Below are 25037 nucleotides of genomic sequence, written 5' to 3'. Positions count from 1 at the left end.
ACCCACAGGGAATTATGTGGATAATGGTGGTGTGGGAGAAGAATAAATATGCAATGTAATTAGCTCCTGCTCTTTTTCTGCAAGATGCAATCTGGGAGCTCATGGGCTTCTGAAAACCTTAGAACAATAGGAACCATTGATACTCAGGCTGCTAGGGGAGTCCATAATTATGATATAATATCTTGCCAGCTTCTTGCATGCATGAAGGTAGAATGGAATATGAATAAATAAAAGCTGGCAATTTTCTCCATCCTTAATTCTTTATATTAATGGCATATTTTCTCTATTCCCTCTCTCTTTTTTCCAAAGATGATAGAAACTTTACTTACGTGAACATTTATGTACTATGACGGACTTCATCTCCATGGGAATAAGTGGAATTTGGAATCAGTTAAATGGAGGGTTTTCCTCAATATTGTTAGAAGTTGAAGAAAGCTATTCCACAATGCCTTTTGCCTATCACAGGCAGATTTGCTGGACTTTGCTTGCTGCTGTCATATAAGCTCATGCCAGGAGATAACTTGAATTTTGTCATTTATCCTTTAATTTGTTTGAACTGTACTCAAGCTGGGCTGACTTCATGGGCATATGACCTATGAAGTCTCTTATGGTTGCACTTAAAGCTAGCATTATACAATAATAGGTGAATAAGATTCCGGGGCACCTGGGTGGCTCAGTTTGTTAAGCATCTGACTTCGGCTCAGGTCATGATTTCACGGTCATGGGTTCAAGCCCCGCATAGGGCTCTGTGCTGACAGCTCAGGGCTGGAGTCTGCTTTGGATTCTATGTCTTGTTCTTTCTCTGCTCCTCCCCTACTCACACTCTTTCTCTCTCTCTCTCTCCAAAATAAACAAACATTAAAAAAATTAAGGTTATAAAAAAAGATGAACAAGAATCTTGCTAATAACTAAATGTTTAAATTTTCTTTATTTAGAATAACATGAAATAGTAAATAAAGGACACCATGACAAGTGTAGGGAGAGACCACAACAGAGAAAGCTTTATATTTGAGTACCTTTAACATCACTTCTTTCCCTTTACTTTTTAAACAAAGGGCCCTGGATTTGCATTTCACTCTGGGCAAAATTATGTAGCTGGCTGTCTATCCAGGCACAGATAAATAGAATTCCAAGATTTATCTCACTCATTCAACAATCATTTACTGAACGTTTAACTCAGTAGGCCATAATTCCAGGTGTAGGGGATGCTAAAATAATGAAGGGGGCTGTGGCTGCTTCCTGGGCTTCACCACCTCGTTTCAGAAGACATACATTCAGTCAAGTCTTGTAGATGCATAAGGAATTACGAGACCCAAATCCGGGAGCAGATGCTATTTCCCAGTTGTGCCTGGTGATGGGAGGGGTTACAAAAGAATATGTAGAGGTGCTATTTCAGATTGTATCTGAGTGTTCAAACATGTAAGACACTTAAGAAACACTCTCTTTCTGAAGACAAAACCAAATAATTAGAATGATCACTACAGAAACTGGAGTCTTTCTCATCTTTTACTCCAACCTCATGGATTATGAGGAAGGCCCTTCAGTTATCTTTATTGAACTCTGAGATAGTTACTGTATTCTGCTTGTAAATGTCAAAAGTAGGACTGAAACTTAGGTCATCAGACTTAAAGTATATTTTAATTGAGTTAAAGTTAGCATATAATGTTGCGTTAGTTTCAGGTGTACAGCATAGTGATTCCACAAGTCTATACATTATGATGTGTTCACTGCAATTGCAGCTCCCATCTGTCACCACATGGTGATATTATAATTACCATTGACTATATTTCCTAACAAGTACTTTTAATCCTCACTGATTTCAAATTCTTCTCCATTGCATTTCACTGAACTACTCTACCTCAGTCCTTAACTTGACAACTGTTCTTTCCTGTTACTGATATTAAGAAATTAGGAAGTGATGTAATATTTTGCAGATTTTATTTTATTTTTTTCTTTTTTGCTTTATACCAAAACTTAACTAAGGGGTCTTTTAAAGAGAAAATTTTTTGTATTGCACTTAAATTAGAATTTGTTGTATAAAAATCAACTTCTCCCTACCCACCGTCACCCTGAGAAAGGAATACCTGTGTTTTGGACCCAGCCTCTGGAATGGAAGAAATCAGTCATGTAGTCCAGTCTGTGTGGTATCTGAGTCTCTCTTTGAAGAGCCATATGCTTTTGGAACTGTGATTAGCTTCCTTGATCATTAGTTTCCTCATCTGTACAATGGGAACAGTACCAATTGCTTCAGAGTGATATTGGAGGGCTTAATAGAATGGGTTTATAGAGGACCCAAGAGATAGTGGGTGCTCAGTGAATGTTATTTCCTTCTCTCAAAGGCAATTTTTCCATCTTCTCCCCACTTCTTTTAAGGCATTTACCACGTAAAATTCCTCATTGTATACATGGCTATTTTAGCACTGTTAATTAGTTGTGAAATTTCTGTTGCTTTTAACCTCCTATAACATAAGTGTAAAAAGAGAAAAATATGACTCTTCAATTTCAATATTTTCTTTTGGTGTTCACTTTGTATCCCAGCGATGAGATCCTAGAATACTGAGAATCTTGGCAGAGGTATCAGAGTCAATTTGAATAATTTTTAAATGATAAGGCACTTCGGAGATAATCATAATAGCTGACATTTCAAGAATCCTTTGTTCTGGACAAGGTACCACTCTGAGCACTTTACGTGTATTGATTTGGTTATATCTTATAAAAAGTCTCTGAGTAAAGTCTGATATTCTTTACATTTCACAGATAAGGAACAGAAGCAAGGAGTGAAGTAACTTATCCAAGGTCACCTTGGCTGGTCCAGGATCCATATTCTAAGCATTATGCTAAATTGCCTTAATAATGATATATAGTAGTACAATCGTACAGATGTTTCAGATCTGCAAAGAATAATTGACTTGCCCAAGGTCATCTAGCTGCTTAAATGCAGGGGTAGGGCTGGAACCCCAGTATCCCAAACCCTGAGATCTTGACTCCCCAGTGCAAGTTTCCATCTACTCCCCCCAGAATTACTGGCAGGATGGGCTCAGGAGAGGCTCAAACTGGAAATCAGCCGAGCTAGATAATAATATTTCTATTCCTGTGCCTTTCATTAAAGATGCATGATTTTTATAATTCTTTCCTTTAACAGTAATTGCTATGTTTTGTCTTTTAGGAACCTGGGCAGCAAGAGATAAGCCAATATATCTGCTTGTTGAGCCTACAGTTAAAAATAATTACAGAGAACATGGTGATGCTTCAGAACTGTTAGGTGATGTGATATTTTCAAATCATACTTTTTTATGTTATGCACTTGTAGTTTGGAGGAAATACTTACCTATCTGTGGAATGGAGAAAAGAGGGGGAAAGAAAGTAAAGTCAAACATTGTTCACTTGTTCCCTTCATGGAAAATATTTGACCATTGTCATATAAAGGTAGACACAGATGAAATTTGGATTTGTAGGTTAACCCAAATTATTTATTGACTATGCTTATTCTTTTCCAAAAACAATTTGGTGTGTGCAGTGTGCTTAGTAAGCCCGTTTAACAATTATAATGTGGCCCTAAGAATGAAGAGGAAGCAAAGATACCAGATGTATGGGTCTATGCCGTTGCTGTGTCTCAGCAGACCCTGTGTCTGAGCTTCCTGGCCCTCGGCTGACTCATCAGAAAGGAACACAGCAGTGATGCCTAGAGGAGGCAAAGCTTATTTGAATGAAATTCAAAAAGCAGTTTTTACCAAAGACCATGATATAGGCGACATTGACTCGTAACAGGACAGCTCCTATATTAGTAAAAGTTCTCCAGAGAAACAAAACCAACAGGAGACCCCCCCTCCCTCCCCTTTCCTCCCTTAGTCCTCCCTCCCCTCCTGTCTCATGTCGCCTTCTGTCAGATTTATTAAAAGGCATTGGCTCATGTGATTATGGAGGCTGACAAGTCCCAGACCTGCAGTCAGCATGCTGGAGACCCACAAGAGCTGATGGTGTAGTTGGGGGTTGAGCCTGAGGCCTGAGAGCCAGGAGAGCTGATGCTGTGAATTCCAGCCTAGGCGTGAAGGCAGGAGATTTATGTCCCAGTTCAGTGCCGGTCAGACAGGGAGAGAGGATTCTCCTTCACTCCCAGTGGGAGTAGAGGCCCCCAGTGGGATTGGATGAGGCTCGTCCACGCTGGGGAGGCTGCTCTGTTGTACTCAGTCTAATGATCTGAATGCTAATCACATCTAGGAACACCCTCACAGACACACCCAGAATGATGTTCAACCAAACACCTGGGCACCTTGTAGCCTAGTCAGGTGACATAAAATTAACCACCACAATCTCCCTCTTTTTCAAACATAATCTTCTGTTTTTCTTTAATTCATGACACGGATGTTAATCAGGAATTTGTACTAGGGCAAATCTATATTACATCAGGAGTTCAAGTCCATAACTTACTTACGAACAGTCAATGAGGGAAAATGAGACTGTTTGGTTAACACAAAACATGCAATAAGGGGTTATTGATGGCAGTTCCAATCTTATGCCTCGGCTCCCCAATTCCCAATCAATCCCACTGTGATTTGGTTTCACAATACTGGGATGAGTTCGCAGGTAATTAGCTATAAAATGTAACTATTTTTGGTAGCTTGCCTTTGTGTAAATGAATACATTCTCATTAAACTCATTTGGAAGCTAGAAAGACGAAGAGTAGGAAGTGTTTGTTTCAACATTAAATCAGTGATGATACAAGCTCACGTTTGACTTATAACAGCCAAGGGAAAGCAGGACTTAGAAGAAGTTGTAGAGAGACTCCATTATTACTGGTTATGGAGTGGCTCCTGTGGTTTGGTCTAGATATGAGGAGATGAGCCTGGCTGGCCTGGCGTTGCGGTGGAGTACGTGTGGACTGCAGCTGCCTGAGATTTCCTCTTGTGCCATTTTGTACTCCACAGGTCTGCATTTATAAAAAGTGCAGTAGGGGCACCTAGGCGGCTCAGTGGGTTGAACTTCTGACTTCGGCTCAGGTCATGATCTTACAGTTTGTGAGTTCGAGCCCCCTGTGAGGCTCTGTGCTGACAGCTCAGAGGAGTTTTCAGATTCTACATCTCCTTCTGTCTCTGCCCCTCCCCTGCTCGTGCTCTTTCTCTCTCTCTCAGAGATAAATAAAAATTTAAAAAAATAATTACAAAGTGCAGTGTAAAACTATGTAGTTTTTGATTAATAACATATATACTACTATTAATAGTTACTTATATAAGTACTATTACTTACATATTCTGGGTACCTTCTGTATTGGTGATGCCTTTCTCTCCACACACAGACACAGACACACAGACACACAGACACACAGACACACACACACACACACACACTAGTTTTCTAGGACTTCTATCACAAAGGACCACAAATTAGGGTGATTTAATAGCAGAAACTTATTTTCTCACAGTTTGGAGGCCAGAAGTCTGAAACCAAGGTGTCAACATGGTCGATTCCTTCTCAGGGCTATGGGAGAATCTGTCCCAGGTTTCCCTCCTTGGCATGTAGATGGCTGTCTTCTCCCTGTGTCTTTACATATCTGTGTCCAAATTTCTTCTTCTTATAACATACAGGACAAGAGCCCATCCTAAAGATTCCATTTTAATTTGATCACCTCTGTAAAAACCCATTCTCCCAATAAGGTCACATTCTGAGGTCCTGGGAGTTAAGACTTCATGTATGAATTTTGAGGGAACAAAATTCAACCCCATAACTACATGTATAGCTATGCATATAGTTATATAGGTATAGTTACATCTATCTGTGTGTGTATGTATATATATATATAGTAGACATAATATATATGTGTATTTATCCATGTGTGTATATACACACATACACACAAATTCATTTAATCCTCAAAACAAGCCTATGAGGTAGATACTGTATTATTACCCTTTTAAATCTGAGGAGTTTGAGGCACAAAGCCCACAGCTACCAAGTCCAGGGGATGAGATTTGAACCCAGGTCCCTGAGTCCTTAGACTGTGCCCAGATTGCTACACAACAGGGAGTTTTCTTAGAAGTACAAGGTAACATATTGATAGACTGTAAATGATTAAAATTAGGGATTTATCTCTTAAGTTTTTATTTCTATTTTTAAAAATTTATTTATTTTGAGAGAGCAAGAGAGAGACCCAAGCAGGCTCTGCACTGTCAGCACAGAGCCCAACATGGGGCTTAATCCCACAAACCAAGAGATCATGACCTGAACCAAAATCAAGAGTTGGATGATAGAGCAATAGAGATACCCAGGTGCCCCTTATTCTCTTGAGCTTTTTTAAAAACTACTTTACGGGGTGCCTGGGTGGCTCGGTTGATTAAGTGTCCAGCTTTTGCTCAGGTCACAATCTCATGGTTTATGGGTTTGAGCCGCACATCAGGCTCTGTGCTGACAGCTCAGAGACTGGAATCAACTTCAGATTCTGTAGCTCTCTCTCTCTCTCTCTCTCTCTCTGCCCCTCTCCCACTCACAGTCTGTCTCTCTCTCAAAAATAATAAATAAATGTTAAAAAATTTTAAAACTACTGAGAGATGAAAAATTGTAAAATCATTCATGATTTTACACGGCACTCTAGAAGCAGAATTTGGTTTGGAAAACCTCGAGTATGTGAGATGTTTGTTTGAAGTCGGTGAAGGTTTGAACCCAGCCGTGGCCTGCGAGGCATCTAGGCTGGGCCTGTGTCTCACTCACCTGGCCTCCAGTTCAGCTGGCTCTCTTGTACATATGCAACGCCAGGTACCTGAAAGTAAAAGCCAGTACGTAGGAATGGCTGACCCAAAGTATGAAGACCCCTATTGGGACATGATGGATGGGGCCATGGGGTAAGAGAAATGTGGCCTTCACCTGGCCTGGTGTGGGATTGTGGACAGAGGTCTGATCAAAGGTCTTCTCTTCCTGTCCTTCCATCAGTGTGCAACTCCTCCCTCAAAAGACCATCCAGATGGTGTGGCCAGAAGAGCAAGCCACTGGGGCTGTGACACTTTGGGCCATAATCAACTTCCCAGTTGTCCTTTTGACCCAGGACAAACTATGTAACCTCACTGTTTTTCAGTTTCCTCATGTTCAAAGTGACACTTGTTGACCCAATCATCTTTGCGTTGACAGGTTTTTGTTGAGGACCTTTGTGTGGGAGGGGTTGTGGGTACAGAAGTCTAGAATACAGGGGGTCTGGTGGTGAAGAGCCTGGTCTCTGAGCCAGCTCTCATGAGTTCAGATTCAAGTCTCAGCACAGGAGCTGATGAGCAGTCACCTCTGAAAGTTACTGAATTGCCCTGTGCCTCTGTTTTCTCATCTTTGAAATAGGAATCATATGAACTACATCATAGGGTTGTTTTGACGACTTAACAAGTCAAGGCTTATAAAGATGTAGAGCTGAGATTGATACATACATGCCATTTGTTTATTAATAATCAACCATGTCTGGCTTTAAAGAATTTACCCTGTTGTTAGGTTGGAAGAATGTATACTGATGCAATGAGATATGATTACTAAGCCAGACCATAATGTTCTGGGAAAGGGTGTGAGTTGGCAGTCTGGAAGAGTCAGGGGGACTAAGAGATTCAAAGGACAGAGAGGAGAAAATTGTTGGGTGCTCACTGTGTGCCAGGCACTGAACTAAGGACTTTTCATGCATTTCCTGTTAAATTTCAAAAAAATTCTGGACAGTAAATCTTATCTTCCCCCTTGCACAGCTGAGAAAACTGAGGCTTTAGAGAGTTCACATCTGGTACTAGAACTTGCAAGTAACAAAGCCAGGATTTATTCAGGGCTGTGAGTCCAGGAGAAGGCCTGGTGGACCGAATGGAGGCTCCCCTGTGGTCAAGGTAGTGGCTGGGCCACACTCTGGTGTTTTAAAGGGTCCTGAACCAGATGCTCACACAGCCCCTTTCTGAGCCCACCTGAGACTGAAGGGCCTTGACAGGTGCCTTGCTGCTTATTTGGATTTTGTTCATCACTTCAGCATTAATCCAGTGTCAGTATTTTACAGAATGATTTGATTGTACTTTGCTTCCCAGGCTTTAAAGAGCATATTTAAAAAAAATAATAAATAAATGTTTAACTCCATGTGTTAACCACACTTGATGCTGATAGTGTTCTCCTTGAGGAGCAAGAATGATGCTCTTTGTTCATGGATTTCTGACATCAATTATGTTTTTGTTAATTGAATTTTGTTCCCCCTCTTGCGGTCTTCCCTTAACACAGAAAATAAAATCTGGGGTTAAGCCTTTCCGTCTGATGGATGGCACCCAGGGCAATACAAGCATCCTTCATGAGTCTACTTTGTTTTTCCAGAAGTCTCTGAGTGGCCATTACATAGGTCTAGGGGACCCAGGGTCAGTTTCTATTTATGTGACAGATTTCTCATGTTTGTTTATTTCGCCTGAAAATATAACCCTGTGGAAAATGTTTCAGGATGTTGACCTATAAACACTATGAATAAACTCCTGCTTCTTTTCCGTGCTTAACAACAAAAACCACTACCACAATTACAACAATAGCTGCTATTCACTTAATGTTTAATATATTACAGTCACCCTGTTAAGGGCCTTTCATGCATAATATCATTTAATTTTCCCACTAACCCTGTGAGCTAGGTGGTGTTTCTAATCTCTATTTATAGATGAGGACACTGAGGCTTAAGGAGGGTAAAGATGGTGCACAGAGTCACATGGCTAGATACTGGTGGGGAGGGTGTTCCACCCAGTCCTTCCTTCTCTGGGGTCAAATTCCTCCATGTGCTTTGAATGCAGATCTAGCAGTAAGTGGTCCTACCTTCTCAGATAATTCACAAAGCGCAATGGTGTGTGTTTGAGATTCTCTAAGCAAAGGAGGCAGACCCAGTCTCAGCTCAGAACCTTTGGAACATGGACGAAGATGGCCAGACTAGTGTCCCCATGGCACAGTGACACTCCACACAACCTGATCCTCTAAGTGGCCGGTCGAGGCTTGGGGTCTTTAATGTTTTACAGCAGGAGGATTCACCCCAAACCACTAATTCTTACAGAGCCATCCTGCTCAATAACTCATTCCAGGTGCCTCTTACCTCCAAGGCTTTGCCTGATTTTTCCCATTTTTTTCCATTTTGGTTCCAAATGTTTCTTGTGCTGGGAAACTCCTCATCAATCTTGGACAAATCAGGGCTGGTGCTTACCCTAAGAGTTCAAAATACTCAGCCTGTTTTTTTTTTTTTTTTTTTAACCTCTCATTGCAATCCAGTCTTCTATGTAGAGAACTCTGTTAATTCCAGGCCAGCTGGCTGGAAGCCACCTCCTGACAGTGACTATTCTTGACCAAATGGCAGCCAGGCTCCTCTGAGCCCTCTTCTCCACTAGGCCACATCCTTAGTCTATAAAGACTTGAACAAACACTAGCATAGTTTCTAACAGCTTATGATTGCATCCCTAGGATGACCCTAGCCCCCTTAAAGTGCTTGCCTGAGAAAACTCAAGGATGATAAAAGAATTTACTCCAACAGCCAGTACCTCAAGATAGGGCCCCTGATTCTCAGTCTCAGTGGGAGGCTAGAAGCCTGACTTTATTTAATGAGCACCAGACAGCACACCCAGGTGGGTTTCACATGGACCTACTGCTTCCTGATTTTTGTCATTTTTTTCATTTCCAGACTCTACTGAGTCCCCATTTGTCCCCTCCCTCTTCCCTCACCCTTCCTTTCAAAAGCCCATTCATCTTTGTATAAATTAGAGTTCAGTTCATGCTAGACTCTTTTGCTTATTCCAATAGTATATTACTGATTAGAATCTGTCTTTACCACTTTAATTAGTATCTGGCTTTGTTTGTCTTTGGCACCTTCTCTGTTCTGTGTTGCCTCCAATCTTGTCCCCTCTCCTCCCCCATCATCGCCTCCCCTTCCCCATCCCTGCCCACCCCCATGCACACAGGATCTTCCTCCTGGAGTTCTGCTTAATCGCCATGGGCCTTCAGTGTTTCCCTCACTTCTGCTTATCTTTAGCTCTTGATGATCTTCTTCCTTTGACCTCCTATGGCACTTAGACTTGGTAGTTCTCCCTGGAGAAATAATATATGCTTTCTCATATTACTTTCTGTGCAGAGATCCTATTTCTGCATTTGGTTTTGAGTGTCTTGAGGGCAAGAATGGGGTCTCCTGCCTTTTGTGTATCCCAGGCCTCAAGAAGGCTTGCACAGTGGGCAAACAAAAGTGTATGTTGTCACTGAAGGCTTAGAATAGAAGACTATTCAGTTCTTGCATTACCTGCCTTCCCTTGGAAAATAATGGCTCTGTTTTTTGAACAACATGGTCTGTTGGTAGAGACATACAGATACACATATATAAATTACTTCTTGGATGGGCAGTGTAATGAAGTAGCTAAGAGCCTAGCTTTTGGACTCACATTGGCCTAGAATTCCTTGCTCTTAATTCACCTTAAGAAACCATGGACAAGTTTCTATCACTTCTCTGAGCCTCATTTCATCAACTATAAAACAAGCATATCATGTTTCTCACTGAGTGATTGTGGTCATGAGGATTAAGTGTCATAACAGTACCTGATACATAGCAAGTACCAGTAAATGGAGACAGTGAAAAACACACACCAAACACACAAAATATATCAGAGAGAGATAATTTAGCAAGTGTGGAGATGGAGGGGAAGAAAAAAAGTGGTGAAATAGAAGCTAGAGCAATTGGGGTACCTGGAGCTTTGGGCTAGGGGATCTGGAAAGACTTTTTAGGAAAAGGGGTGGGAAAAGAGAAGAAGAATGTATTTTTTAAGTGTAATTATTTATTTTGAGAGAGAGAGAGAGAGGGAGACTCTCAAACAGGCTCTACACCAGCAGTGTGGAACCTGACATGGGGCTCAAACTCATGAACCATGAGATCATGACTAGAGCTGAAACCAAGAGTCAGACACTTAACTGACTGAGCCATCCAGGTACTCCAAGAATGTCTTTTATTTATTAGGCATCTTTCTTGTGCACTAGATATTTTGTACATTCCAGTTACTCGAATTCTCAGAACAATGTGTAAAATGTGTATTTTTCCATAATTTACTGATATTGACACTTTCCTATGGTCATAGAATTTATAAATGGCAGAGCTGAGAGGGACCAAAGACTCTCATACCAGAGCCATGTTTTTTCCAGTTTGCTAACCTCCTTTCCTTATGCAATTATAAGTGTCTGGGTATGCACTGTGTGGAGTACATTAAAACTTCGAACTTTCTTACACAATGATAAAAGGATCAATTGAACAATTGGATATAAGAAATATTAAATACATACCCAGCATTGGAGCACCTAAAAACATAAAGAAAATATTAATGAACATAAAGAGAGGGATTGGTGGTAATATAGTAATAGTAGGGGAGTTTTAACAGCCCATTTACATCAGTGGTTAGATCATTAAGGCAGAAAATCAACAAGAAAACAGTATCTTTGAATGACACATTTGACCGGATGGACATAACAGTGATAGACAGCACATTCCATCCAAAAACAATAGAAGACACATTATTTCCAAGAGCACATAGAACATTCTCCACAATACGTCACATATTAGGCCATAAAAGAAGCCTCAGTAAATTTAAGAAGATTAAAACCATACCATACATCTTTCTTGATCACAGCAGTATGAAAAAGCAATAAATCACAAAAAAACTTGGAAAAATACAAACGTGTAGAGGTTCAACAATATGACACTAAATATGATGAAGCATTCAAAGAAGAAATAAAGAAAATACCCAGAGACAAATGAAATTAAAGCAATGTCCTAAATCTTTGGGACACAGTGAAAGCAGTTTTAAGAGGGAAATGTATAGGATACAGGCCAACCTCAAGAAATAAGAAAAAGCTCAAATAAGCAATCTAACCTTACACCTAAATGAGCTAGAAAAGTAGAACAAACAAAGTTAAGGGCGAGAAGGAAGAAAATAAAAAAGATCAGAGCAGAAATAAGTGATATAGAGACTAGAAAAACTATAGAGAAAAGCCCAAGTGAAACCAAAAGCCAGTTCTCTGAAAAGATAAACAAAAGTAATAAACCCTTAGCTAGAAAAATGAAATCAAGAAAAATGAAAGAATCTAAGTAAAATCACAAGTGAGAAAGGAGAAATACAACTGACACCATAGAAATATAAAGGTTATAGAAGATGACTACAAAAAAATATTATGCTAACAAATGGCTCAACCAAGAAAAAAGGACAAATTCCTCTAAACACATAAGCTAAAATGGAATTAGGGAAAAATCGAAAATCTGAAGAGACCAATTACAAGTAACAAAATTGATTGGTAATAAAAACAACTACCAAAAAATAAAACTCCAGGACTAGATGGATTCACAGGGGAATTCTACCAGAATTTTAAAAAAGGTTAATATTTATTCTCCTCAAACTCTTCCAAAAAATAGAAGAGGAAGGAAAGCTTGCAAATATATTCCGTGAGGCTAGCGTTACCTTGATATCAAGACCAGACAAAGACACCAGAAAAAAGAAAAGGCGAATAGTCCTTATGAATTTATATATAAAAATCTTCAACAACATACTAGGAAATGGCATTCGACGGTACATTAAAAGGATCATATACCATGTTCAAGTAGGATTTATTCCAAGAATGCAAGGGTGGTTCAGTATTCACAAATCAATCAACTTGATACACTACATTAACACAAGGAAGGATAAAAATCACATGATCATCTCAATAGATGCAGAAAAAGCATTGAACAAAATTCAACATCATTCATGATAAAAATTCTCAACACAGTGGGGTAAGAGGGAATATGCCTTAACATAATAAAGGCCATATATGGCAAATTCATAGCTAACTTCATACTCAGTGGTGAAAAAGTGAGAGATTTTCCTCTATGATCAGGAACAAGACAAGGATGTCCACCCTCCCCACTTTTATTCAACATAGTACTGGAAGCCCTAGCCACGGCAATAGGACAAGCAAAAGAAATAAGAGGCATTCATATTGCTAAAGAAGAAGTAAAATTTTCACTATTTGTAGATGACATGGTACTATGTGTGGAAAACCCCAAGGACACCACCAAAAACTCTAAGTTTTATTACTCTAAGTAATAAATGAATTCAGTAAAATTGTAGGATATGAAATTTATACTCATAAATTGGTAGCATTCTTATATACTAATAATGAAGTAACAGAAAGGGAAATTAAGAAAACAACACCATTTACAATTATACCAAAAATAATAAAATACCTAGGAATAAACTTTACTGAAGAGTTGAAAAACCTGTACTCTGAAAACTATAAAACACTAATGAAGTAAATTGAAGAAAACACAAACAAATGGAAAGATATGAAATGCTCATGGCTGAAATAACTTACATGGTTAAAATATCCATATTACCCAAAGCAATCTACTAATTCAATGCAATTCCTATCAAAATATTGATAGCATTTTTTACAAAACTAGAACAACTAATACTAAAATTCTTATGGAACTACAAAAGACCCCAAAAATCCAAAGCAATCTTGAGGGAGAAAAACAAAGCTGGAGGTATCACAATTCCAGATTTCTTTTTTTTTTTTTTTTTAAATAGTTTATTGTCAAATTAGTTTCCACATAACACTCAGTGCTCATCCCCACAAGTGTCCTCCTCCATGCCCATCCCCCCCTCCCCCCCACATCCATCAGTCCTCAGTTTTTGTCAGCATTCAAGAGTCTCTCATGGTTTGCCTCTCTCCCTTTCCCCCACCATTTCCGCCCTTCTTCTCCCCCTTGTTCCTCCGTCAAGTTCCTCCTAATCCTCCTATATGTGCAAACATATGATATTTGTCCTTCTCTGCCTGACTTATTTCGCTCAGCATAACACCCTCAAGGTCCATCCATGTTGCTACACATGGCCAGATTTCATTGTTTCTCATTGCCACGTAGTATTCCATGGTATAGCTAAACCACATCTTCTTGATCCATTCATCTGTTGATGGACACTTAGGCTCTTTCCATGTTTTAGCTATTGTGGAGAGTGCTGCGGTTCCTCAGGAAACTAACAATAGAACTCTCCTATGACCCAGCAATAGCGCTGCTAGGAATTTACCCAAGGGATACAGAAATGCTGAGGCATAGGAGCACATGTACCCCAATGTTCACAATTCCAGATTTCAAGATATACTACAAATCTGTAAAAAGGAAAATAGTATGGCACTGGCACAAAAATAGACACACAGATCAATGGGACATAACAGAGAGCACAGAAATAAACCTAAGATTATATAGTCAATCTATGACAAAGGAAGCAAGAATATACAATGGGGAAAAGATGATCTCTTCAATAAATGATGGTTGGAAAACTAGACAGAAGCATGTAAAAAAATGAAACTGGACCAATTTTTAACACCATACACAAAAATAATCTCAAAATGTATTAAAAACCTAAATATGAGACCTGAAACCATAAAAGTTCTTTAATTTTATGAGAACACAGGCAGTAATTTTTCTGGCATTGGCCATAGCAACCTTTTTCTAGATATGTCTGCTGAGGCAAGGAAACAAAAGCAAAAAGCAAAAATAAACTGTTGGGACTATATAAAAATAAAAAGCTTTTGCACAGTGAAGGAAAATATCAACAAAATGAAAAGATAACCTACTGACCAGGAGGATATATTTGCAAATGATAATAAGGGATTGATATCTCAAATAAACAATTTATACAACTCTGTGCCTAAAAATCCAATTAAAAATGGGCAGAGGACCTGAATTGATATTTTTCCATAGAAGACATACATATGGCCAGCAGACACATGAAAGAAAAGATCCATTGCTAATCATCAGGGAAATGCAATTCAAAAACACAATGAGATATGACCTTACACTGTCAGAGTGGCTAAAATAAAAAAGACAAGAAATAAGGGTTGAAGAGAATGTGGGAAGAAAAACCCTTGTGCATTGTTGGTGGGAACGCAAACTGGTTTCAACCACTGTGGCAAACAGTATGGAGGTTTCTCAAGAAATTAAAAATAGAAATACTGTATGATCCAATAATTACACTACTGGGTATTTATCCAAAAAAAAATGAAGATACTAATTTGAAAAGGTATACGCACCTCTGTTTATGGCATCATTATTTATAATAACCAAGATATGGAAGCAACCTAAGTGTCCTTGACAGACCAATGTATATATACATACACACTCCACATCTTCCTTATATTGTATCTTCCATATACATATTCACATATATATGTGTGACTATTACACAGCCATAACAAAGATGAGATAGTGTCATTTGCGACAACATGGATGGAACTAGAGGGTATTATGCTAAGTGAAATAAGTTAGATTGAGGGTGATAAATACCATATGGTTTCACTCATATGTGGAGTCTAAAAAGGAAAAGAAAATAATAGACAAAAAGCAGAATCAGACTTATAAATATGGAGAACAGAGTGATGACTGCCAGAGGAGAGGGGTTTGGAGATGGGCAAAGTAGATTAAAGGGAATGGGAGATACAGGCTTCCAGTATGGAATGAATAAATTATGGGGATAAAAGGCACAGCATAAAGAATATAGTCAGTGATACTGTAATAGTGATACATTGGGACAGATGGCAGCTAAATTTATGGTGAACATAGCATAATGTATAAATTTGTTGAATCACCATGTTGTACACCTGAAACTAATGTAACATTGTGTTTCAACTGTACTCAAAACCAAAAAAGTAATCTGAACTTTGCAACTGCAAGTAGTTGCTCTTTCTGCTCTGATGAAAAAGTCTGTGTAGGGATGGATTAAAACACTGGTGGGGTGGGGCACCTGGGTGGCTGGTTAAGTGTCTGACTTTGGCTCAGTTCATGATCTCATGGTTCATGGGTTTGAGCCCTGCGTCGGGCTCTGTGCTGACAGCTAGCTCAGAGCCTGGAACCTTCTTCACATTCTGTGACTCCCTCTCTCTGGCCCTCCCCTGCTCACACTGCCTCTCTTTCTCTCAGAAATAAATAAAACATTAACAACAACAACAACAAAAAGACCCACAACACTGGCAGGGCTCCTGAGTGGCTCAGTTGGTTAAATGTCTGACTTTGGCTCAGGTCATGATCTCGCGGTCCATGAGTTTGAGCTCTGGTGTTAAGTTCTGTCCTGACAGCTTAGACCCTGGAGCCTGCTTAGGATTATGTGTCTCCCTTTTTCTCTGCCCCTCCTCCACTATCCTCTCTTTTAAAACTTTTACTTATTTATTTATTATTATTTTTTAAATATTTATTTATTTTTGAGAGAGAGAGATAGATCATGAGTGGGGGAAGGGGCAGAGAGAGGGAGACACAGAATCTGAAGCCGACTCCAGGCTCTGAGCTGTCAGCACAGAGCCTGATGTGGGTCTCAAACTCACAAACCATGAGATCATGACCTAAGCTGAAGCTAGACACTTAACTGAGCCACCCAGGTGCCCTTTTGTCTTTCTCTCAAAAATAAATAAACATAGAAAAATAATTAAGAAAAAACCAACAACACTGGCTTCATGTGCAAAGTCCTCTAACTTGCTTTGAATATATTGGTCTGTGTAAATACAGAATATTTTTAACTGTAAAGAACACAGTTCCCATCTAAAGTAGTTTAAACAGTCAGGAAATTTACTATTTCTTATAATGGAGGACAGGAGGTTGGGCATGCTCTAGGCAAAGTACCCCAATCCTTGGGCCTATGACTCTATCTCTNATTATCAGTGTATTGGACATCCCACAGGGGTTCAGAAGGTCTGCTGTTAACAGCCAGGACTAGTGATTTTGTTCTGTGTGAGAGAAAAATTTTTCCCTGAGTCAGGGACTCAATATCCCATTTCCTTAGTCTGCCTGGATTAGATTGTGGGTCCAACCCTGAAAGAATAGCAATCAACAGGGGGAATACTCTCTACTAATTGGCTGAAGGCAGGGTACTTAAACCAAACACTGACAAGAAGGGTAGCGTTACTGTGATGGGCTGATACGAATCAGGGCTCTTTTCTGCAGTCAGAACTGGTAGGTACACTACATGGGTAGAGGCCTGAGAGTCTAAATAAGTTACTTCTAGTACAGATTGGTCATGACCAGTCAGAGTGGATACCAGCTCTAAAGAACAGTAAGTCTGTCTGTCTGTTGTGTACTAGCTGATTATTAATCCTAGATACCTAACTAGGGGTTAGGAAAACCCTGGTTTTCCTAGGAGGAAGGGAGAATAGATTCTGGGTAGGCAGCAAGTGAATAAGTCTGTTTTGTCTTTAGCTGAGGTTAGGCTTAAAAGGACAGCTGTGGTAATCTCCAATTCATCTTCTAGTCTGACAGATCAGTATCTGTGGCCCCAGTGATTAGGTGGTCTTTATTTTTTTTTTTTTTTTTTAAGATTGATTTATTTACTTTGAGAGAGAGCATAAGCAGGGGAGGGACAGAGAGAGAGGGAGAGCGAATCCCAAGCAGGCTTCACACTGACCGGCTTTGCACTAATGTGAGGCTCTATCTCACAACATGCAAGATCATGATCTGAACCAAAGTCAGGAGTCAACTACTTAACTGACTGAGCCACCCCAGTTAGGTGGTCTTTTAACATGCTGTCTTTATTTTTTTAATGTCTATTTATTTTTGAGAGACAGAGAGAGAGAGAGAGATTGCATGAGCATGAGCGGTGGAGAGCAGAGAGAGGGGGACAGAGGATCCCAAGTGGGCTTTGTGCTGACAGCAGTGATTCCAATGCAGAGCTTGAACTCAGGAACAGTGAGATTATGACCTGAGCCAAAATTGGATGCTTAACTAACTGAGCCACCCAGGTGCCCCTCAACATGCTGTCCTTAAATTAGTCTCATCCAGAAGGTGAGCCTAAATGTGAGCTGATTTTGTCAAGTCCAACTCTCTCCTATGTGTGGACCTGATGGTGAGTCAGTCCAAATTGGGCTCTGGTTAGTGCCAGGACAAAAATAGAACTTTTTTACACATAGGCAAGGTGAGTTAACCTAGGCCCTGCCTAGAGTGATCTCCCATTCCATCTAACAACTGTAAAAATGTCCTTCATCAGTCTTTTCTTTGGTTTGCTCAGTCCTTACAAATCCTGACTAATGGGAGTTATGGGCAGATTAAATTAGCTGCAGGACTGATCACAGAAGATTTTAAGAGGTGTGTGGTTATATCAGTTTCAAATGTGGACAGTAACTGAGATTATTGGATTGTAGAGAGATGTCTTACAAAGTCATATATATATGTGACTATATATATATATATAGTTTATAATGAGCTTATCAATTATATGTATTTAATTCTGCTTTGAAAGTGTTCATGGTGGCTTGACACCAGGGTGTTCTGCCAATTACTTTGACCTTTCCCCCAGAAATCTTGTTTGCACTATTGATTTGGACTATCAGTGCAGAGTGAAATAAGGTTTTGATCTATTCCTGATTTTGCAAGGAAGATTGAAATCTTATGTGTTCATAAGATCAATTTTTATTGGACACACAAAAGGGTGTTTGGTGTTTGGGTGCTAGTTACTTGCAGAGTCAGCTGGAAAGAAGAGTTTCTTGTTTGTTTGCTATTATTGTTTTCTTAAGGAGAAGTGTGGAGCCATATCACTAGGGTATATTAAATGAAAATGTAGAGGGATAGTTTTGCACAACCTGAATGTGAATAGTCAAATCAGTCCATGGAAATAAGCTGTCTAAATGCTGGCAGTGTGGCCAAGTTAACGGATCATTGGATCACAAGAGAACCTACGTTTTGCTCCTTGCTTTGTACTAGCTGGCTGGTGAACTTGGACAAGTTACTTAACCTCTCAGAGCCTTAGTTAGCTTATCTAGGGTTTCACTAGGGCTACAGAGGCAAACACTCACGGCCACAGGGAAGACAGAAAATAGATGTGAATAAAGAGACCTGAAACAAAACATAACAAAACAATAAAACAAAAAACCGACCAAANGGAGGGGGGAGGGGTGGGAGGGGTTGCTGCGGCTCAGCATAGCCCCCAGCTAAAAGGAACAGCCACTGTTTAGCTTTAAGCCAAATGTAGGCTTCATGTGACCAGGTCTTCTAATTTTAATTTCTTAAAGAGAAGCTGAAAAATCCAGATTTTATGCAAAATCTTTTCTTTATTTTGATGAATATTCTTAAATATTGGATGAAACAATAAACGTGTGTGGAACAATACTCTGTGAACAAAATGAATTTCTCCCCTGGGCTAAATTTAGCCTGGGCTTGCTAATTTGCAGTATCTAGACAAGATGAACTCAGAAATCTGTTTCAGGTATAGAATGCTTTGGCTCTGTGAGTTCGATGTAGCATATCTCCTCAGAGTCACATCAACTTTGAGTTGGACGCAGTCCTAGCTGGTATCTGGTCTGCTTCTCACAAACCATCCCTTGGCAATTGTTACCTAACTTCTTTAGCTATTCCACAAGACAGACTGTTCTGAATGGGCCTCTGCATGAAGCTCTTTCTTGTATTGAGAAGAAGCTCCTTGTTTAACAGCTTCTCTGACTGGTTCAAGTTCTGTCATCTAGAGCAACACAGAACCTATCTTTGGTGTCTTAGAGCTTTAGTCCTGGCTGAGCCTGCTTCTATTCACTGACACACACCAGGCAGCTGTTTCTTGGGCAGAGACAGGTTCTGAAAGATCTTCTTAGAGTACAGAACCCTGGATGAGCTAGACACGCTTTCCTAAAAGGGAATGCAAATGGAACCCTTTCTGTCAATACTGTGTGCTGTGGGTGGAACATAAGTTTGGATGTTTCATGGCTGAGCCAAAGTTCCTTCATTTGGGGAAATGAGGCAGAACTGGGAGATATGGACTGAGAAGCCACAGGCAGCCTCTTGGGCGGCATGAAGGGTGTTGGGTATGACATGTGTCCTTCAGAGGCTCATCATTGGGAGATTTTTGTTCTCTCAGTTGGGTCAAACTGGGGGTGTCATTTTATCCCATAAGGATAGTACTGTAACCCATTTCCACTTCTCACTTCATTGTAACCTTAGGATACTTTGTTCCCACACATGACTGACCTAGAATCACTTTTTCTCATGTAGTCCCTTGCCAGGCTCTTATTTAATTTAATTTGTTTTATTTTATTTTATTTTATTCATCCTATTAGTTTGAGAGAGAGAGAATATGCAGGGGAGAGGCAGAGAGGGAGAATCCCAAGCAGGCTCCACACTGTTAGCATGGAGCCTGACACAGGGCTCAAACCTACAAACTGCAAGATCATGACCTGCGCTGAAACTAAGAGTTGGATGCTTAACTGACTGAGCCACCCAGGTGCCCCACCAGACTCTTTAATATAGCAGCACAGGTGGGGCTTTTGCCCAACTGGAGGGAGATGAGAAGTTGCTATTGTTTGCCCCTGTGTGCATGGGTTCAGGAGGTGCTCAGAGCAAGGGGAGAGTGCCTGGATGTGGTACAGAATCTTGAAGAGAAGTAGAGGGGTCAGTTATGTTTCATAGCTATTGTAGTGTGTGTGTGTGTGTGTGTGTGTGTGTGTGTGTGTATGTGTGTAAAGCTTCTTCCTAAATGTGACTGTGCATTATAGTAGAGTCTTCATGACATATTGTGGGAATAATCTTTCACATGCTCTGTGATTTGACCCACAGGGCCAGAACAGGGAAATTAACTAGGTATAATAAATAATATAGAATCTGGTGAATATTTAGGGTCTGGTAATGATGATAAATCAGGTTTGAAATGTTCCTTGAGGAGATTGTGAGATTCTGAGAAATGAAGCTGGAAGATTGATTAGAACCTACTGCTGTTCAGAAAATCTACTGCAAAAAACACAGGGAGGTATTGCTAGGCTAATAGAAAAGGCGAATACAATCCACCTTGGCCTCTGAAAACCAAATGAGTGTAATCAACAAATGTCATTGCTCTTATGGGCAAATGCATAGAAGATCAAGAGACACCCCAAAGCACCTGGGGAAGGTGTTGATTTGATTGGCGAAAGCAAAGAAAGAACATATTATGCTTTTTCTATGGTTGTTATTTCTTTCGAAGTTTTATTGATTCATTTTATTTGACTATTTATTTGTGCAATTTAACAAGAGGACTCTATTGAAGAAATGAAAGTTATGATTTTAAGAATTTGTGCCACCAAAATTATTCTTCTTAGAGGTCACATACTTGTTTTTCAGCTCTTGGTATGAAGATCCATATCCTACAGTATGTTCAGCTGTACTGAGTGGGGGTGTATGTTGATTGGTTTAGTGATGTATCATCCCATTCTTCCAAAATATGGTCTAACTTGTTAGGTGAATGTAGTAGTAACCTAAGATACAAACTCTTTTGTAACTTATCTGCAAAGAGAGTAGCCCTAATCCTTCAGTGTTTTTAAAAAAGAGCCAGACAGAGCCTTGACTGTTTGTGAATGGAGGTGAAAGCATAACGAAGAAGCCATGTGGGGAAGAGTGGTAGTTAGAAGCACTAAAATAGTTTGTGATACAGCAGGAAGAAGATGGGCTTGGGTTCAAAATGGGCTGTGACCTGGGGCAAGTTACTTAATTCCTCTGAGCCTCAGTTTTCACCTAGATAAAGTGGGGGACAACAAATTTGTATTTCTTAGGAATTAAAGGAGAAAACATGTCAGTGCTTAGCCCTGAGTGAGGCACATAATAGCTCCCTTCTCCTGACCTGGTGGCCATTTGTCTTCACATATTCCTTGTTCAGTCCTTTGCACATAACGAACATTTAATATTTGTTGGTTCGTGTACAGAAGCAAGGAGTCAGCATTCTCCAAAACCCCAGTGGCAAACAGCCTGCCTCAGTGCTGCTCTCTGATCTCTTACATGGATCCTAGAGTAGATTATGGGAGCTTAGCTGAGCATCATGCTGCAGGGAAAATGTAAGGTGCGAGACAGAATCCTTACTCTTATCCCACACATGTGCACACACAGGCACAGTGTGCCAGGCAGACCTTGGTTATTGCATATTCTAGTACCCTCCCTTCTGCCTCCACCCTACTCCCCAGGGTGAAGAGAGGAAATGGTGGTGAGCAGTTTCCAAATTAAAGACTAGAGATTTAAGAAGTTTCTCTTTCTTCCTTGTAATGCGAAGTATGAATAGAAATGTCGATTCTGTGTAAATAAATTATTTGATTAAACAGGCCATCGGTATGTTCAATGGTTAGACATGCCAAGAAACTTCAGGGAAGCTAGTAATGGTCTTCCTAATTTAGTTGAAGATAAATAATGCAGGAAGCTCATCAGACTTATCTGCAGATAGATTTAAAAGAAGTTGATCCCGAAAGCTAGAGAAGTGGTGAAGGAGGAAAATCCTGCCATGAAGCTGGCTTACTGCTAGAGAAATGTGGACCTGCAAAAAGCCATGTTAAAATCACATCACAGATCTGTATTTATCCAGAAAAGAAAATTAAAAGTTAAAGAGAAACTTCTCTCTCAGACTTGGTTCTATTAATCTGCTTCCTTACTGGGTGGTCTGTTTAAAGATCGGCCCATTAAGGCTATTGTGCATTAATGAGGCTCTCCCCCAATGGGCCATCCTGGATGTGACTTCCATGACAGGAAGTGAATTATCATGAGGAGAAATCTCATGGGTGAACAGAGGTGTGTCACTGTTAGGGTTTCTAAAAATATGCATGCTGTCTTCAATTGGCTGTAAATTGTGGCTAATTGAGGGCACCAGGGGCAGTTTATGACAGATGAATGTGCAGTTAAGATGCCCTGCTGTCCCTGAAAGGGGATGAAATGGATAGCTGTCTTTGGAATGTGAAACACTGTGTCAAGAGTCCAGGAATATTTCTACTGCCTACTACTTTGAGGCATAAAAGGATGAAACTATGTTCACCCATTAACATTGGCTTTAGTTTTATTGGTTAGCACTGTCCTGATGGGAGGCCATTACAGTATCCTACCCTCCTCCCTCTCAACCATCCTTCCTTCCTTCCTACAAATACATGTCACACAAAATTTGAGGCTCTGGAGAAACATCTGTGAGCATCACAGAAAATGTCCCTGCCCTTATGTACAGTGCTTACGTTCCTCTCTGTCTCTGTCTCTATCTCTGTCTCTGTCTCTGTGTGTGTGTGTGTGTGTGTGTGTGTGTGTGTGTGTGTAGGTAGAGGAATACAGACACTTAAACATAAATGTACCTCTCAACCTTTTTTGTCATTTAAAAACTAATCTTGTGATCAATTAGATATTAGAAGACCAAGTAGAGATATAGGACCCCTAAGATTTTCCCAGATGCTCCCTAATACCTCAAAGGGTGGTGAAAGGGACAAACTACAAGTGTCTGCTCTTAGATTTGCACATATGTGGTGCTGGGCCACCTGTGGATTGGACAGTCAGATGGCAGCCTGGGGGCTGGAGGCAGTGGTAGTGAAACTCCAAGGTACTCCTGAAGAATTGAAGAACCTCCCTCTTCCCCCTTCCCCATCCAGGAGTCAAACAGGTGTTGATTGTCAAGAATACCTCTAGGGTTTGGTTTAAGACTGATTGGTACTGGAGTCCCCTTGAGGCTTAGCCTCAACTTAACTTGTATTAGTGGTTCTCAAGGTGTGGACCAGGGTAGGGTCCATTACTCACACCAGGGTCACTTGGTACATTAGTTATCTTTGCTGCATAAATAGGAGTCGCCTAATGCCTTAGCTCTGGCTGCTGTGTAAGATACCACAGACTTTGTGGCTTAAACAACAAACATTTATTGCTCATAATTCTGGCGGCTGGGGGTCCAAGATCAGGGTGCCAGCATAGTTGAGTTCTGGTGAAGACTCTCAGGTTGCAGACAGCTGACTTCTTGCTGTATCCTACTATGAAGAAAAAAGGAAGCTGTGTCTCTGGCCTTTCCTTCTAGGGCCCTAAGCCCATTCATGAGGCCTCCACCCTGATGACCTAATCACCTCCCAAAGGCCCCATCTCCAATCATCATCATATTGGGGATTATATTTTAACATATGAATGGGGAAGGGTAACACATACATTCATTCTCTAACACTTTTTTTTTTTCTATTGATGTATAACAAATCACTACAAATCTAGCAGCTTAGAACAACCTAACATTATCTCACGGTTTCATGTGTCAGGAACCTGGGCAGGACTCAGTTGAATTGTGTCCTCTTATGAGGTGACAGTTGAAATGTTACCTGCCAGGCTGTGGAAGAATCCACCTGTGGAAGGATCCTCCCATTCAGTTGTTTGCAGGATTCACATCCTTGTGTTTGTCAGGCTGAAGTTTGTGACTTCTTGCTGGCAGATGCTGGAGGCTGCCTCAGCACCTAGAGACTCCCTTGTAGTCCTTTACCATATGGGCTTTTCCAACATGGCCACTTACTTCATCAAGCCAGCAAGAAGTCTCTAGAGTGAGTCTTCTAGCAAGATGGAGTCTTCTATTACATAACCTAATCACAGGAATGTGATTCTATCACTTTTATCATATTTCATTGGTTGAGGAGCAAGTCACAGGTCCTGCACACACTCAGAAGGAGGAGATGACACAGAAGTGTGAGCCAGGAAGAGGGAGTGCCTGGGAGAGCCAAACCTGGTTTACTTGTTATGAATGCAGGTAGCTGGGCTTATCCTGAACTGACAGAATCAGAATTTCTGGGGCAGAGCCAAGGAATCTGCATGGTAATAACTTCCCAGGTACTTCCTGTTCATATTCTGGTTAGAGAAGCCTACGAAGAAGAGGGATGTAGGACAGCTAGAAGGTCCACTGAGCAGCAGGGGACACCTGGCATACTTTCCTCCAAGCCAGTCATAGCACTGCCTGGAGGGGACCTTGTGATGGTTCCTCAAATCCAAGGGCTTGGCAACATGCCTAGCATCTAAGAGATGGAAATGTGTAACCTCCACAGATTATTTGCGCACAGTGAACCCTNGGAGACAAAAGTTTGCAATGGGGAAAAGATCGTCTCTTAAATCAATGATGTTGGGAAAACTGAACAGCCACATGCAAAAGAATGAAACTGGACCAGTATCTTACACCATATACAAAAATTAATTCAAAATGGGTAAAGCCTGAAGCTCTAAATATCTAGAAGAAAACATAAGTGGTAAGGTCCTTGACATGTCTTAGTGAAGTTTTTTTTTTTGGATTTTACTCTAAGACAAGGGCAACAAAAGCAACAATAAATAACTG

The 25037-nt window shown here is 40.3% G+C and overlaps 1 long non-coding RNA gene across 1 annotated transcript in view; it reads left to right on the top strand.

The window, feature by feature from the left end:
- The window catches only part of LOC144218056 (uncharacterized), a 110756-nt gene that overhangs the window by 40985 nt on the left and 44734 nt on the right, over positions 1 to 25037 (top strand). The window contains exon 2 of the long non-coding RNA XR_013331037.1: positions 3167 to 3262. This is a non-coding gene — a long non-coding RNA (uncharacterized LOC144218056). The remainder of the gene's footprint in view (positions 1 to 3166; positions 3263 to 25037) is intronic.

The sequence above is a fragment of the Crocuta crocuta genome, unplaced genomic scaffold (assembly GCF_008692635.1).
Source record: "Crocuta crocuta isolate KB4526 unplaced genomic scaffold, BGI_CrCroc_1.0 scaffold427, whole genome shotgun sequence".
In the NCBI taxonomy this organism is placed as follows: Eukaryota; Metazoa; Chordata; class Mammalia; order Carnivora; family Hyaenidae; genus Crocuta; species Crocuta crocuta.
The sequence above is the reverse complement of the archived record's forward strand: the minus strand, read 5'-3'. Positions and strand labels throughout refer to the sequence as shown.